Source organism: Carassius carassius, chromosome 27 (genome assembly GCF_963082965.1).
Source record: "Carassius carassius chromosome 27, fCarCar2.1, whole genome shotgun sequence".
Lineage (NCBI taxonomy): Eukaryota > Metazoa > Chordata > Actinopteri > Cypriniformes > Cyprinidae > Carassius > Carassius carassius.
In genome coordinates, this window is record NC_081781.1 from 3,616,997 (window position 1) to 3,626,174 (window position 9,178).

Here is a 9,178-nt window from a genome sequence, read left to right on the forward strand (position 1 = left end):
ATGTCAAAGCACCATTTTAACCACCAATGCAATGACGCAATTATTTAGCTCACCTCTATATGCTTACGTGGGGTTGATGTCTTGTCGAGATTTTATAAGCTGCTAGTTTGGTCTTCCTAGGCAAGCACAGCATACACAGCATAATAGAGCATACATATGGCCAGGGGTTCACTTCATTTCCTTGAGTTCAACTTCAGAATATGACTGGGTTTCGTTTTCAGCGGTGTCTGCACCACTAACGCCTGTTTTGTCCGTCTGCATCTTTCTTGTGATTTTAGCGCCAGTTTGCCATACCTTCCAGGGAGCGATTTTTTTTTTTACTCAGTAATTAATGTGTTTTAAAATGTAGCGAAGTACAATACTTCAAACAAAATATACTTAAGTAAAAGTAAAATTACAGATTAAAAAAAATACTTAAAAAAGTAGAAGTACACAAAAAAGCTACTCAATTACAGTAACGCGAGTAAATGTAATTCGTTACTTTCCACCTCTGCAGATGATGACTTCAAATGTGACTCAAACTGAGAATCAGGGGCGGACTGGGACCAAAAAGTGGCCCTGGACTTTCTGGCCCACAGCAGCCCACCACATCAAAACGCAAACGCCCCTGTTTTGATGTAATTTATTTATTTGATATTTAAGTATACTGTTTGGTGATTTTAACCAATAGGGCAACTGATCCTCCATTGAAAAAAAAAAAAAAGATAACCTGCGTGCTGCAGCTGTTCATTTAGCGACTCCTAGTGAGCGATACATGTTCATCACGAGACAAACATTCTCCTAGAACTCACACTTTGCATTCAAAATTAACAGATGCATGAATATGCGGTAATATAAGTTCATGATCCGATTCGTGAACAGATTATTCTCTTGAGTAAATCTTTTAAAATAATCATTTATTTTGTTTAACGAAAACATTGTGGAAACCAGTCGTTCACAAACTGGATAGATCTGAGGTGCAGGGCTCGCAAAATCGCTAGCCCGACGTCCAGGGGCTATTGTGTTTTGCAGTCGGGCTCCAAAATGTATCACTGCTCTTCCCGACGGGCTATCGTGAATAATGATTTAAAATTCGCGTTGTTCACTCGCTTGGAGGGGTGAAATGTATCGTAGTTGATCGTTTTCACTTGTTTCTAAATCTTGCTGATTCAACTTTTTTAAACAATTTGCACGCGTTCGAAGCTTGCGCGCACTCGTTCAAAGCACGCGCTGTGAGCAGCATTTCAGACAATGCGCGTACAAAGAATTAATTCATCTTTTGGGTATCCTAACTTCTGAATGAATAAATACACACACAATTATTTCAAAATAATTGTCTCTGCAAGTATTCTCGTAAACACAGTCGGTTATGTTTTAAGTGAACGTATACAGTGGCCTGCTGCTCAGAGAAATTCGCTGTACCAGATGAATCTGTCTCTCTCTAAATTAGACGAAAACGCGCTTGTTGGCTGCACGATCGACTCACTCATCCATTTGCGTAGAAAAGAGATGTAATATTATGATTTCCGTCAATAAAAAAAAAAAAAAAAAAAAAAATATATATATATATATATATATATATATAGTTCTCGCTCCACCCTCAATACCACGACTTAGGTGCCCTTGAGCAAGGCATCGAACCCCCAACTGCTCCCCGGGCGCCGCAGCATAAATGGTTGCCCACTGCTCCGGGTGTGTACTCACAGTATGTGTGTGTGTTCACTGCTCTGTGTGTGTGCATTTCGGATGGGTTAAATGCAGAGCACAAATTCTGAGTATGGGTCACCATACTTGGCTGAATGTCACTTCACTTCACTTCACTTCACTTCATATATATATATATATATTTGTGTACCGGGTGGGCCAGCCCACATTGGCTAGCGGCCCACCGGGAAAAGTCCCGGTGCTCCAGATGGCCAGTCCGCCCCTGCTGAGAATATGTCTCTCTGCTATCCACTCCGGCCAAACTCCTGTCCAAAATTGCATCGTCTTACTGTTGTTAAAGTGGCAATGTATGCTTTTTTTGTGCTGATGATCCTCACAGCATTTTTTGGGAACCTGCTGATCATCATCTCAGTCTCTCACTTCAAACAGCTTCAGTCTCCAACTCATCTGATCGTTCGTTCTCTGGCTGCCAGTGACTGTCTGCTGGGCTCTTTGGTCATGCCGTATACAGCATGGTGCGATCTGTTGAAGGCTGCTGGTATCTGGGAGATTTCTTGTGTAAAGTTCATACTAGTTTAGACATGACCTTCTCTATGTCCTCTTTACTGCATTTAAGTTTAATATCTGTTGACAGGTACTGGGCCATTTGTGACCCTCTGAGGTACAAAATGAGGGTCACAAACAACACTGTGACTGTTTTTACTATCTTCATATGGCTGTTTTCATTTGTGTACAGTTTCTCTATTGCGTTCCCTTTCGAGAGTACTCTCGTACTGCGTAAGCTAGCTTACGCTATGGGAAAAGGTCCCCTTTTCTCGAGAATATGAAGCCAAAAATTATCCTTAATTTTTAAATAATGTAAAACGCAGTGCTGCAGCACAGCAGACCCAAGCGAAGCGGCTCGCACGCTTATTGGCTGTGCTGCGGCAACTGCAGCAACCTATGGTGAGGCGGCGGAGAGTAACGAACCAATGGGGGCGCTTCGCGCCCATTGGACGTCAGAGCGCGCCAAAATAGGCGTGGCTGGAACTATATAAGCCACCGCTTCACCATAGGGATCAGATTTCATCTCCTTCAGCGATCTCACCTGCACTTCGCTGTCTTCTCCGGAGAAGCCTCTACACGCCGTCGAAAAGCCTCTCAGCGGGATAGCACTGCAACGCAGATCTGAGGACGCCGGCTCGTGCTTCATCTCGACGCCGCCTTCAGCACTCGCTTCCTGCTGCGCCATCTGGCGTGACTATATCCTTTTCAAAGCTAGTGTGTTTGCCGCTGCATCACACTTTTTTCCTCCAGAATTCGAGGCGTTGTTTCAAATGCCTCGGGCCTGCGCTTCCTGCCGAGGCCCTCTGCCCAGCGAGGACCGCCACATCATCTGTGTCTCCTGCCTGGGCCGCGAGCATGCTGAGAGCGCACTCTTCAAGGGCGGCTGCCCTGAGTGCGACGACATGGCTATATCGACCCTGCGGGCTCGATTAGCTCAAACCAGCCCCGATGCTCCACCCGCTCCGCCTCTTCTCTCTCAAGTGCCGCGTAAGAAACGCCGCGATCAGAGAATGCCTGAGCATACTGCTACACGCGAGCTCACGCCGGAACACTCCCCGCATGCCTCGCCCGCTCTCTCTCCTTCGCCTGTCCTCTTCGTGGACGAGCAGCGCCAGTCCCTGCTCACCAGCGCCCCCTTCTCCTTCGGAGCGCCTGAGGCGGAAGAGGACAGACACGACAGCCTTTCTCTCGCAGCGTCCAGTAGTGAGGAATGGTCGGGCTCCATTGCGGACCCCCCCCCCCTCTACAGCACCCAGCTGCACCGGACAACGCGCCGATATCGCCGCGGAGCTTACTCGCGTGCTTACAAGGGCTGTCAGCGACCTTGAGCTCGACTGGTCTCCTCCAGACGAGCCCGCTAAAAGCAGGCTGGATGAATGGTTCCTGCAGGGGCGCCCTTCGGCCCCTCCGCAAAGAAACGCCCCCTTCTTCCCGAAAGTTCACAATGAACTCACGAAGTCGTGGAAAGCCCCATTCTCCGCACGCTTGAAGACTTCTGTCTCGTCAGCGCTCTCCTCTGTCGACGGCGCCCGAGACCACGGTTACGAGAGCCTCCCCCCTCTCGAGGAGGCTATTGCTGCACACCTCTGCCCGCCCTCAGCCGCTGGATGGCGGTCGAAGCCTGTGCATCCATCCAAGCCGTGCCGCACCACCTCAGCTCTCGCTGGCCGAGCTTACACCTCCTCTGGTCAAGCTGCTTCGGCTCTACACACCATGGCTGTGCTGCAGGTTTTTCAGGCCAGACTTCTCCGTAACCTGGACGAGTCTGCCCCAGATACCTATGACTTTAAAGATCTCCGCAGCGCTACTGATCTAGCCCTGCGTGCGACAAAGACCACAGCACAAGCGATCGGCCGAAGCATGGCAAGCCTCGCTGTTTTAGAGCGACACCTCTGGCTCACGCTCACGGAGATGAAAGACGCCGACAAATCCGCCTTTCTCGATTCTCCTATCTCGCCTTCCGGCCTCTTTGGCCAGTCGGTTAAGGGTTTCGCTGAACGCTTCACTGAGGCTCAGAAAACGTCACAGGCAATGAGACACTTCCTGCCGAAACGCTCTAGCTCTGCTGCGGGACGCCGTAGAAATGCGCCGCCCCCTCAGACCTCGAAGCCATCGCAGCCAGACTTACAGTCTCGCCCAGCGACCAAAACCCAGCACCGCTCTCGCTCTACGAGCCTCAAACCGCCAGAGAGACGGGGACCTTGGCCCAGGATTGTGCTGAACCCCGAGCCTCCGAAGCCCTCCTGACCTTCGGGCTGAAAAGACCGTGGTTAAGTCCCGCTGCGGCCGGACCACCACACAAGAAACCTCACATGCTTCCTCCAATCCCCTCACTAAAGGCGGTTGGAGATGTCTATACTGCAGTAAACGAGCCTGTTACAATGCACGCATGCCTGCACACAAACGCCGTTTTCACGGCGACCTCAATAAAGCACAAAAAGAGCTTTTTCTATGTAGGCAGTGTGCCCACTACACAGTACGCACCCCAACATGTATACACACTCCCCCAAGTGTCACAAAGACTCACTCGGGTCTCCTTTCATGCCCACCTTCCCGCTCGCGCCGGAGGTGCTCTAAATGTAGCGCGCGTGCCCACTTCTCCGTGCGCAACCCTACAAATAAGCGCTGTCACCACAGTGTCACAAGCACAGCATACTCTAGCTACTGGTCCCCTCATAACAGGCGGCCAGTGCCCGAAGCACATTCAACCCATAGCCGCACGAGCCGCTGCATGGCAGGCCATCCCCGGCATATCAAATTGGGTTTTGAATATAATAAAACGAGGTTACTCGCTCCAGTTCGCTCGCAGACCGAGTGAAAGTGAAAAGCGAAATGACACACGTCCTTCGCGCCGAACTGATAAACCTTCTTGCAAAAGGGGCGATAGAAACTGTCCCCCCTGCGCAGCGCGAGTCAGGCTTTTACAGCCGCTACTTCCTCGTACCAAAAAAGGATGGCGGTCTCAGACCCATCCTAGATCTCAGACGTTTGAACAAAGCGCTTATGACGCGATCGTTCAAAATGTTAACTACCAAACAAATACTCGCGCAAATTCGCCCGAGGGATTGGTTTTTCTCAGTGGATCTGAAAGACGCTTACTTTCACATTCAAATAGCACCCCATTACAGGCCATTCTTGAGATTCGCCTTCGAGGGGCAGACTTATCAGTACATGGTTCTTCCATTCGGCCTCTCCGTAGCGCCCCGTACGTTTACACGGTGCATGGATGCCGCTCTCGCACCCCTGAGAATGCGGGGAGTGCGAGTATTGAACTACCTCGACGACTGGCTAGTTTTAGCCCATTCCGAGGAACTACTGACGACACACAGATCCTGGATCCTCAGCCATTTAGAATGCCTGGGTCTCACGATCAACACTGTCAAGAGCGCTCTGTCTCCCAGCCAGAGGATTTCCTTTTTGGGGATAGACATAGACTCTGTGACATGTACAGCGCGTCTGACGTCACAGCGCGCTCTCACTATTCAGCATTTAGCCGTGTCGTTCAAAGCCGGGTCTCTTTACCCGCTCAAACGATTTCAGGAAATGCTAGGTCTGATGGCATCAGCCTCTGCGGTTCTCAAACTGGGCCTGCTGCGCATGCGCCCACTACAGCGCTGGCTGAGAGACCGTGTTCCAGCGCGCGCCTGGATTTCCGGCCGCGCGCGCATCAGGGTGACCCACGGCTGCATCACAGCTCTGGCCCCTTGGAAAATAACCAACTGGTATCAGTTAGGCGTAAGCACGGGCGCTGTCTCGAAATGGAAAGTAGTCTCGACAGATGCATCCAACCTCGGTTGGGGCGCCCTGTACGAGGGCAGGTCTGCCTCCGGCCTCTGGTCGAGCCCGGAGCGACTGTTACACATAAACTGTCTGGAGATGATAGCGGTCGAGCTATCCCTGAAAGCTTTCCTCCCATTTTTAAAGGGCCACCACGTTCTGGTCAGATCAGACAGCATGTCAGTGGTGGCCTACATAAATCGCCAGGGTGGTGTCAGGTCAGAAACCTTGCACACCCTGACCGAGCGTCTTCTGACATGGGCACATTACAATCTGCGCTCGCTAAAGGCAGCGCATGTACCTGGCATCCTGAACCGGGGCCCGGACATGCTTTCCAGGGCGAATGTTCCCCCTGGGGAGTGGTCTCTTCACCCACAGACGGTTCAGTTGATGTGGAGCATCTTCGGCAGGGCAGAGGTCGACCTCTTCGCCTCAGAAGACAACGCTCATTGCCAATATATTTTTCAAAGAGCAGGGACGCGCTGGCCCTCGATTGGCCCAGACGCCCGCTTTATGCCTTCCCACCGGTCGCGATGCTACCGCAGGTCATCGATCGGGTCAGGAAGAGCAGATGTGCTATGCTGCTAGTAGCCCCACTCTGGACGACCCAACCTTGGTTCTCCGAGCTGATGCAGCTGTCCAGTACAGCCCCATGGCCAATACCGCTGCGGAAAGATCTCCTCACGCAGCTGAAGGGCGCGCTCTGGCATCCCCACCCCGAACTTTGGGCCCTTCATGTATGGCCCCTCAACGGGTACCCGGGAACCTCCCTGAGGGAGTGTTAATGACCATTACGGAAGCCAGAGCGCCCTCAACCAGGCGCCTATACGCGCAGAAATGGTCAGTGTTCTCCACCTGGTGCGGGACACGGAACCTAGACCCTCACTTATGTGACGTGACGGAGATACTCTCCTTCCTACAGGAGCGTTTAGATGCGGGCAGATCCCCGTCTACGCTCAAAGTGTATGTGGCAGCCATTGCAGCTTCTCATGCTCCGGTGGCCGGCCTATCACTGGGATAAAACGAACTGGTCATTCGTTTCCTTAAGGGAGCTTGTCGGATGAACCCTCCCCGACCCCCTTCAATCCCTTCCTGGGACCTGTCTACGGTCCTAGAGGCCTTAAAGGGCCCCCCTTTTGAACCGCTTCAGTCTGTCGATATGAAGCTTCTTTCGTTCAAAACCGCTTTTCTACTGGCTCTGGCCTCAGTCAAGCGAGTGGGGGATTTACATGCGCTATCTGTAAGCGCTGACTGTCTCGAGTTTGGGCCTAATGACTCCAGAGTCATTCTCAGACCAAGACACGGCTATGTCCCCAAGGTGCTCTCAACACCGTTCAGAGCGCAGGTCATCTCGCTGTCAGCCCTTTCCTCGCAAAGCGACGAAAGCAACGCGAGCTTCATCTGCCCCGTCAGGGCTCTTAAAACCTATATTGCGCGCTCCGCCTTATTCAGGAGGTCGGACCAGCTCTTCATATGCTTTGGTGGGCGCACCCGAGGTCTCGCCACCACGAAGCAAAGCCTATCGCGATGGATAGTAGACACTATCTCGCTGGCTTACAAATCTAAGGGCCTTCACTGCCCGTTCGGCATCAGAGCCCATTCCACCCGAGGTATGGCCTCGTCATGGGCGTGGTCCTGCGGGATACCACTGGATGATATCTGTGCGGCGGCAGGCTGGGCCTCTCCGTCCACATTTATTAGATTCTATAATCTGCAAGTCCCTGCCCTGCAGGCCAGGGTACTTTCTATATAGACGTGCTAAGCCTTATCACGTCCCCCTTTTTTCGTTCCCTATATAAAGCTCACTAAGGTTGGCTGTTGGGACTGGGATTTCTCCTGCTATAAAGCCCCGAGCTCTCGCCTCGGGCTGTGACAGTTCGAAGTTCCCGAGCACGCACGGCGTTTTACATTGTGTTCCCATAGCGTAAGCTAGCTTACGCAGTACGAGAGTACTCTCGAAAGGGAACGTACTCGGTTACTAACGTAACCTCGGTTCCCTGAGATGAGGGAACGAGTACTGCGTAACCTGCCGTGCTATGTGCTCGGACCGGGTGATCGCTTCAGGCGATTTAAAACCTGATCCCTATGGTGAAGCGGTGGCTTATATAGTTCCAGCCACGCCTATTTTGGCGCGCTCTGACGTCCAATGGTTCGTTACTCTCCGCCGCCTCACCATAGGTTGCTGCAGTTGCCGCAGCACAGCCAATAAGCGCGCGAGCCGCTTCGTTTGGGTCTGCTGTGCTGCAGCACTGCGTTTTACATTATTTAAAAATTAAGGATAATTTTTGGCTTCATATTCTCGAGAAAAGGGGACCTTTTCCCATAGCGTAAGCTAGCTTACGCAGTACTCGTTCCCTCATCTCAGGGAACCGAGGTTACGTTAGTAACCGAGTACGTTTTCAGGCATAAATGCAGTTGTAATAGAGATTTTTGTATTGCAGAGTTATTGTGTAGGAAATTGTGTTGTGTTTTTTAACAAAGAGTGGAGTATTATATGTCCAGTTCTTGTATTCTTCCTTCCCGGGACAATCATGAGCTCTCTGTATGTAAAAATCTTTTATGTTGCACGAAAACATGCAAAAGTTATTTTGCATAGTTTGTTTGGTTTAAATTCCCTGATTACGATCCAGATGATTAAGGGAAGTATCCTCAACTGAACCAACCTGGTCACACTTATGTCTTTTGTTTGAAAACTGAAAAGAGAAAAAAGACATGACTGAAAGAAAACCAGTTACTGTAAAATTTGAAAGTTAAAATGTATAGACATTTTAAGAAAGATATGTAGCCTACCTGTTGAGTGTGTGTTGACGGTCTTTGTAGTTGGATGGTGTAGCTCCAAAAGCTCGATAATGAAGTGGCTCTGAAAGGATTTTTTTATCAGTTACAGATAAAAACAAACAAACAAACAAACAAACAAACAAACAAAAATCCCTAAGCTCTTAAAAAATGGGGCCATTTATCATCAAATGCTTCTTAAGGATATGAGTCTTAAAAAGACTATTACTATTTGCAGAGAACATTTAAGAATAATAAGTAATTTGATGGAGCATTTTGTGTGTGTGTGTGTGTGTGTGTGTGTGTTCACAGCGCAAACTCCAATCTGTGTGTTTTTTAATAAGAAAACAACATAAACTGACTAGAACTACCTGTTCTTTAGAATTAGCGTCAACCCAATTATGAAGATCCGTAAGTTGCACTTACCATTCCATAT

At 50.1% G+C, this 9,178-nt stretch overlaps 1 pseudogene; it reads left to right on the top strand.

The window, feature by feature from the left end:
* LOC132107386 (trace amine-associated receptor 4-like) overlaps positions 1–8,817 on the top strand; it is a 17,932-nt pseudogene extending 9,115 nt beyond the window's left edge.
* The last annotated feature ends 361 nt before the right edge of the window (positions 8,818–9,178 follow it).